The sequence below is a fragment of the Ptychodera flava genome (genome assembly GCF_041260155.1).
Source record: "Ptychodera flava strain L36383 chromosome 3 unlocalized genomic scaffold, AS_Pfla_20210202 Scaffold_26__1_contigs__length_13983176_pilon, whole genome shotgun sequence".
In the NCBI taxonomy this organism is placed as follows: Eukaryota; Metazoa; Hemichordata; class Enteropneusta; family Ptychoderidae; genus Ptychodera; species Ptychodera flava.
Genome location: NW_027248280.1, coordinates 2,879,583 through 2,888,284, shown reverse-complemented (window position 1 = coordinate 2,888,284; position 8,702 = coordinate 2,879,583). Strand labels below are relative to the sequence as shown.

Here is an 8,702-nt window from a genome sequence, read left to right as displayed (position 1 = left end):
TTAACGTCAACCATTCCTTCGTCCGTTGATGAATCAGATTAACCCGTATAAGTCGATGAACCTTTTCACTCAACCATATAATATCCAGGCAGAAAGTGATAATTGTTATGTAGGTCATTTCCCCCCACACTCATGATCTGAGTTTAATTAGTCTAGAACATTCTCAAGGTTAATGTCCCATGACCTCACGACCTTGAATTCAATTAGTCATGTTTGGAATGTTCTGGAAATTTAATTAGTTGTTTAAGGGAGATACTTTTAGAGCACTAATTAGCATATCAATAAAAGTTCTAGATTGTTCTTATATTTTCTTATATCACCACTTGAGTATAAATATGGGACCGGCACAGCTTGCAGTCAGACATTTCGGGATCTTGTCTCTTGCGTGTTCTTTCAAGTCTTTGGAAATTCCAGTAACATTAATTTAAAGACTTTTCAAGACCTTCACTACCACGCTGGCAAGCCAAAGGACTGCTTACTCTGTCTCATTGTCTTTGCCGTCCCAGCTGAGATAAGTAGCCTGTACACTTTTACAGTTGGTATTCTATTCCTTGACTTAGCGATCAATTTAATTTTTGTAAAAAAATTATATGGAAACCGCTTAATTCACATTTTTGTTCGTTTTTTCTCACGTAACAAAATACTTTGAACGTTATGCTTACTAAACGCCAAAAGAGCATGTCAAATATTTAAACGGTCTTAATAAACGCGGACAAAGGCCATAAACGGTTCACTACAATTACAATTTCATAGATCCCCAAGAGATGTCAAGGTCGAACCACGTAATAAAGGATTGCATTGGAGCTTGTGCATGGATCGAGGGATATAGTAATATTTACTGGGACACTAATTCTATCCATTTTTTATATAATCAGGTGTACTTTCAGTAGCAGTATTACTACTTAACAAAAATCGTTTCACAGCCGCCTCATAGTTAGGTATGCGTCGTACAAGGGAGAAGGCTAGTAGTTTTGTTTTGCACAGTCTGCAACAAAGTTGACGATGTATTTCGTGTTTTATATCAAAATACTGAACTACACAAGAGACCTGGCACAACCATGCACTAGGATGTGCATAGCTATGCTACAGGGTTGTGCTAGCATCCTAGTACATTGTAGATGAGCACAACCCTGTAGCATAGCTGTGATTTACATCCATGTAACAGAGTAGATTTTTTATGCAGTCCTTGTGCATGAATGTAGAACGAAACCCTGTAGCAGAGTCAATTTTTTTATAGTTGTGTCACAGGGATGTGTGAAACACTACTGTGATTAGACTACAAATTATATCCCTTAACTATGGTTTCCTTTCACAGCCATGTCCCAGTAGCTCTGCTAAGAAGCCCTGCCACAGAGGTGTATACACCCCTGTTACATTACTTTACACACATGTGTTGCAGGGTTGCGTACAGCCTTGTACAGTCCTATTGGCCACACATGTGTACCAACACTGTGTATCATTTCAGGCATTCTCATTGCCTTGCATTTGCACTTATTAACAATTCTGTACACTATGAGAGTGTTTATACATCTCCACACAACTCTTTCATACAAATGTGCTACAGCAATGAAACATACAAAAATGATACATCTTAATGTCAGAATTAATGATTTATTTCACACTATTTTCAAGCTTTTAACATAGTGCAATATCTAAAACTAACCATGATAGGTCAGGTGGGACGTAAGCCAGATAACTGGTGTCAACAAAGAACATTATTCATTCATCTTGAATTTGTAGCAATGGTGACAAATGCTAATTGTATAATGATATGAACAAGCAACCTAATGTCCAATGTGGCAAATAACTACTTGTGACATGTGTTGATACAGAAGACTGAAATCTTTTGTAGCTAAGTTCATGATGGGCTGACAAAAAATGGCAAAAATAACCGCAAAAATACGCAATTGAAGATCATCCTAAGAACATGTCAATGAAAGCTATCAGATCAGTAGTTTTTTGAGAAGCAAAATTTTTTTCACCAAAAATTGCAAAAATTTGCCCCACAATTATAATTCCATATTTCATCATAATTTGAATGTATCACATTTTGATCATCCCTATGAACCTGTATACCAAATATCAAAGCTGGCAGACATAAGCTTTTGATGAAATAAATTTTTGATCAAAAATGACAAAAATTTGCATGTTTTTGTAAAATTTGAACAAATCTGAAATAGATCATCCCAACCACTTATATCCCAGATATCAGACGTTAAGTTTTGAAGAAGATTTTTGAAAGATTTTTTACCAAAAATGACAAAAATTGCCTTAAAAATACAAATATGCGAATTTCAGTACAACTTTACTAATTCTGAGGTCACCCCAGTAAACGCCATATCAAATTTCAAATTAATCGAACAGGTGGTTTCAAAGAAGACTTTTTGACTGAAAACAGCATTAAATACTCAAAAAATATGATTGTGCAAATTTCATCAACATTTGAACAAACCTAACTGATGCTACCCAAAGTGAACTGCACATCAAATTTCAAAGCAATCAAACATGTGGTTTTAGACTCAGAGAAGAATTTGATGGATGACAGATGGATCACAATGATGATGCTGGATGACACTGGACAATCAGCCTATTTGATAAGTGCTCCATGTCGCTAACAGCGAAGACACAAATGACCACAAAATGAATGTCTCTGAATTACCATTTGAAATAATTTCCACTGAATGACACTGTACCACATACTTTTTATCTTTCTGTCAGAAAATCTCATACAGAACAGTTGCCGTCTTTACTGGAATATAAGTTGAATGTAAACTACGTTAGAGTTATAGTTTTAACAATTTGCAATAAAATATTTGTTTACTCTATAGAAAGGATAGTGTCTATTGTGTTGAAATATTTTTGTCCGGATTACATTATTTTGAACTCTGCAACATGATGTGACAACTCTACATGTAGTTCTTTCGCAGATATGCTGATATACATGAGTGACCCACAATACTCTCAGCACTTACAAACTCGATATCATCAATTAATCTTAACACTTTGCAATGTATGGGCAGTACTTGGATATATCTATAAATTTCTGAAAACCAATGTAGGCTTGCTCTTGAACATTCACACATCTTCTTAAGAATCCATATGCAACCTATTAAAATAAACCAAAAACTAACATGTAAGTGCAAAATATTACCAAGGTTGGGAATATGGGCAAGTTACTCGCAAAGTCCTTTCACAGAACACCTTCATCATAATTTAGTTGTGATTTTCTATGCCATATGTAGTACAAAATAATCTGGATTTTACAGAAAAAGTTGCACTGCCATGCCATGCCATGCCCGTTGCATTTTGATTGGTCGAGCAGAACCAGGTGACTGACCACAAATACACAGTAATGGTTTGTTTACATGCCCGTGAATATAAATAATAAGATAAACAACTCAAAGTATTGTATGTAACTTTACAGCTCAAACGTAAATCATAATCAGTCACAAAATAAAATGGAGCACTTGTGGGCCAAGTTCAGATATTTTTTTCTGAAAACATCTCCGGATTTGCCAAATTTTTCCAGAGCACATGAGACACTGTGTCGCGTATTGCTCAGTTCTGAGGCCTAGTTTTCATGCGCTTTGGAATTTTTTGCAAATTTTTACGGTTTTTTTGGGTTCGTTGATAGTATAATGGAAATAACATACTCCATCCAGACTATTAACGTTTATTTATGGGCGCGGCAAGCCTTAATTTTTGGCTTTCCTCTTTTCCTTGCCCATAAATAAACGTTAATGGTCAGCGCTTCACTCTGTTATTTCTATAACAAACATACTCACATAAAGATGTACATACATAACATACATACATATATACCTCCAGACATACATGCATATATGCTTATATACATTCAGACAGACATAAAGACATATACACAACATACATACAGATATACATATACACAGACATAAATAAATACTGACATACATACAAATAAATATAGGCATACATGCATACACCAGGGCTTATTTTTTGAAAATGGCAGGAGAGCTAAAATTCACTCTCCCAAAACTATCCAGGCGAGTGGTAGGCAAGTGACTAAGCAGCTCCCATGAAAATAGTCAGGCGAGTGAAAAAAAATTGTGTCATCTCTTTTGATTTGAATATGGCACTGCTGACATTAGGAGAGTGATTGAACAGGTCCCCTGAAAACAGTATGGAGAGTGCATGAATAAAATTTGTTACAAAAACAATATGCACTAGCTGTCTTTCTTATTGTCATGTAATAGAGAAGGAAGAAAATAGGGTTATGTATTTTGATAGATGGAACAGGATAAGAAGTGTTCTCTCACCCAAATGTTCATAGCATATTGGCCAACTTTCAACATTTTTCGAACAATAAATATGCAGAAACTTGGCTCTGTTACATTCATGGACAAATAGATGAAGTTATACTTTTTAAAAGGACATGTAACTTTTTCATGATTTTTTATACAAGCCTTTAAAAATACTACATGGTATGCACATTAGATACCGGTATATTGGCATTAAGACAAAAACCTACCAAGACAACAGTGCTGTCATCAAACATGTTTGGTTTGAACATGGAGGTATTTTTTTTACCTCCATAGTTTGAACTACACCAAGAATGCGTACAGAACTAGATTTTACACTGAATCGTGCCATACCCATCCGAAGATGGTCCCTTCCATATCACATGATGCAAGCTCCAAACTTGGGGCTTTTTTTCCCATGATTCAAATTACATGGGCATATTTCTGTACTATTTTTATCATTTTCGTAAAAATCGGGCGAGTTATAAATGTTGAAAATAGCTTTTCTGGGGTTAATGACCACAGAGCTACCACATAAGTGGAGACATACATTTTAAGAATAACATATATTATTGTTTTACACACGATAATTCACAGTAACTATAGAGTTGAACACGTCATTTTGAATCCCACTGTTGTGGAAGTGGGTCCTGTGATCTGCTTATTCCGTTGAGAAAGGCTGTCAGTTTTGCTGATATACTACAGCTGAAATGTCTAGTATTTGATTGATATTGATATTGATTGATATTCATGGGTTCATGAAGCATGAAACATGTCAAAAATATTCATTTACTGCTTCACATGGATTTTTTGTGGAGTTTTATCTTTCACGCTGTTAACCTTTTCTATTCAAATCAGATATGTATATGATAGTTGCAGTGTTCTTTTATACCTGTGGTCCAGAACATTATTGAATTTCAACAAATTTCCTGATGATTATAATATTTCTATAAAACCTGTAGGCTACATGAAACAAACAGTTTGTACGGTACATGGTGTTTGAATAAAATCCTAATGATTTTGCATTCTGCAGTCAAAAATGCAATATTTGGATCAAGTTGCACATCTTTTTTCTAATATAAACAAGCGACCTAGCGGCCGATATAGCTCCGCTGTGTTTATGTAGAGAATAACTATTTTTGACACATGTTGATGAAGAAGGTGGAAATCTTTGATAGCTCAATGCAGTGGCCAGAAAAAAGTGGCTAAAATAAGCTGCAAAAATACACAATTGAAGATTTCATCATACTTTGAATATATCACATCGGATCATCCCTAAGAACATGTCAACCAAAGCTATCTGAGTAGTTTTTGAGAATAAAATTTTCTGACCAAAAATGGCAACAATTGCCCCCAAAAATAAAAATTGCAGATTTCATCATAATTTCAAAAGATCAAATTTAGTACATCTATAGAAACCTGTATACCAAATTTCCAAGCTGTTAGACCAGTACCTTTTGAGAAACACATTTTTTGACCCAAAATTGGGAAAAATTGCTCCAAAAATTCAAAATTGCAGATTTCATCATTATTTCAATAAATATCATTTAGTTCATCTATAGAAACCTGTATACCAAATTTCAAAGCTATCAGACCAGTAGTTTTGGAAATACACATTTTTTGACCAAAAATGGCAAAAATTGCCCCAAAAATACAAAATTACAGATTTCATCAGAAATTCAATATATATTACTAAGTTCATCTATAGAAACCTGTATACCAAATTTTAAAACTATCAGACCCGTACTTTTTGAGAAATACATTTTTTGACCTAAAATGGCAAAAATTGCCTTAAAAATGCAAATTTGCATATTTCTGCACAATTTGAACAAATCTGAAATAGATCATCCCTAAGGACATATGTACCAAATATCAAAGCTATCTGACTGGTAGTTCTGAAGAAGAAGATTTTGAAAGATTTTTTTACCAAAAATGACCAAAATTGCCTTATGCAAATTTCACCACGATTTGAAGAAATCTGACTGAAGTCACCCTAAGTAAACTGCATATCAAATTTCAAAGCAATCGGACAAGCGGTTTCAGAGAAGAAGATTTTTTACCAAAAACACCAAAAAATGCCCAAAAATACAAATATGCAAATTTCACCACGATTTGAACAAACTTACGTGAGGTCACCCCAGTGAACTGCATATAAAATTTCAAAGCAATTGGACTTGCGGTTTTAGAGGAGAAGGCAATTGTTGACGGACGACGATTACGGACAACGACGACGGAAAATCAACCTATTTGATAAGCTCCGCATCACTGACAGCGGAGCTAACAAATATACTGCACAATAACTTACACTTCCATGATTCTATTCCACTGCAACTAACCAGTGTTTCTTGAGAATCCTGAGATGTACACGTTATCATGGGTGATCCATCTTCCTAAAAATTGCCAAAAAAGGTATGTTGCCATGGATAAATTGACCAAATCACGCAAGCAATGGCATGCACATTCTAGGAAAAGACTGACTGTACTGTATCTTGCTGTTGTGAATTATCCTCCCTTAATGAAAATACAGTATATATATGCATGCATTAAACAGTTCAGGCCCACTCCAAATATATTATTGCTATAATATAATATTAAACACACTACAATCAAATCACCTATACTGATGTGTCAAATTATGTCATTAGTTACACCATTGACACTGACTGGCCAATATAGACTATTTTTGGACATCAGGTAATTTTTGGACATCAAGTAAGTCAAAGTCCCACTCAAAGTTCTATGCACTTACACTGTCTTGACTTTCCAGAAGCAGTTCTTTTTCAACTGCTTGCCGCTTCACTTCAACTAGATGACTGGTACTTTTAAGGTGTCTTTAATCTACGAAAATCTTTTCCACAAGTTTCACAAACAGTGTCTTGTGTATCCATTCTAAAAGATAAAAATAGGCCCATGTTAGCCGGGTAATTAAAATTATTCTGTCTTGTAATAATTGTGGGGTACACACTTGGGATAGATTCGGGGTTAGAGAGAAACGGAATTGCCAGAGACAGCTTTGTATTGTGTCTTAGTATGACCAAGTTCAAATCATGACCTTTATTACTATCACGGGTCCATATATACATTGTAGTATGAATAATCATTAGGATTAATGAAAGACACGCCTAACTAATGACACGCCCAATCCATAAGGCCAAAAAAAAAAAGAAATGTTTCTGGTCAGCGCGCGCGTCACCCTTTTTTTTCTGTTTGTGGCCGGCGGCCGTGGCTGACACCAAACCAAATGGCTGAAGAGAAAGACAAAATTCTTTGGGGGGAATGATCAGTGACTGCATGAACAGTATATATGTGACCATATTGATAAAACTATAAAACTGACCCTCCTCCCTCCCTTGAGGCAAAAAAAATAAAAATAAAAAAAAACGCGCGTCACCGCACCATTTTTTAAAGAAAGACCTGACCAGAAACATTTCTTTTTTTTTTTGGCCTAATCTACTTAATTAGTAAAGGAGTTGGTGGCAGAGCTATCCCAACAATAATAGTATGGCTGTAGCAGCTCTCCATCCATGTAAGTACGATACTTTGTAGATATACTGTAACCACAGGGGACCCTGAAGTCTGATTGTTTTGTTGTTGTGTGTATTGTTGTTGTTGTTTATTAGTCATGTTGTTATTGTTATTGTTGTTGAAAATGAAATTCAACAAACATAACTATTGTACATGTATTGTTGTTGTTTCAAACGTATTGTAGATGTCCTAAGAATTGCTATAATGACGCTATCATTATTTGACCCAATATTTGAGTTTTAATGTCAAGAAATGTAAGTCCATGCATATTGGAGTGAATAATCCATCACATGTTTACCAGATGAGCAATATACCACTGCAGCATACAGAGGAGGAAAAAGATCTTGGTGTAACAGTGCATTCCAGCCTCAAACCTTCATCACAGTGTATCCAGGCAGCAAAAACAGCAAATAACATGTTGGGCATCATTAAAAGAACAATTACCCACAAATCAAAAGACATATATATAATTAAACGTTTGTACAAGCAACTGGTGAGACCAAGATTGGAATATGGTGTGCAAGCATGGTCACCGTGGTTACAAGAGGATATTACCCTACTAGTACTAGTACTAGAGAAAGTTCAACGCCGGGCCACAAAATTAGTTCCAGAACTACGTAAACTACCATATCAAGAAAGATTACAGCACTTTGGTCTTACTACACTGGAGCAGAGAAGAACCAGGGGAGACATGTTGCAAGTTTTCAAGATTTTAAATGGATACGACTCATGCAATGTATCACTTCAACTGTCATCAAGTACTACACGTGGACACAATTATAAACTGCTGAAACCAACTGTTAGACTAAATACACGAAAATACTTCTTCTCTTCTAGGATAGTCAATTCATGGAACAGTTTGCCAGCCAACATTGTTAATGGACAGTCTGTCAATGA

General features: G+C 35.3%; 1 long non-coding RNA gene across 1 annotated transcript; it reads right to left on the bottom strand.

Moving 5' to 3' along the window:
- Nucleotides 1–1,041: 1,041 nt before the first annotated feature.
- On the bottom strand, nucleotides 1,042–7,170 carry LOC139125757 (uncharacterized). The gene is made up of 3 exons (XR_011550343.1): nucleotides 7,030–7,170; nucleotides 6,586–6,670; nucleotides 1,042–3,106 (listed from the first exon to the last, which is right to left on the bottom strand). It is a non-coding gene; the product is annotated as an uncharacterized lncRNA (long non-coding RNA).
- Nucleotides 7,171–8,702: the final 1,532 nt, after the last annotated feature.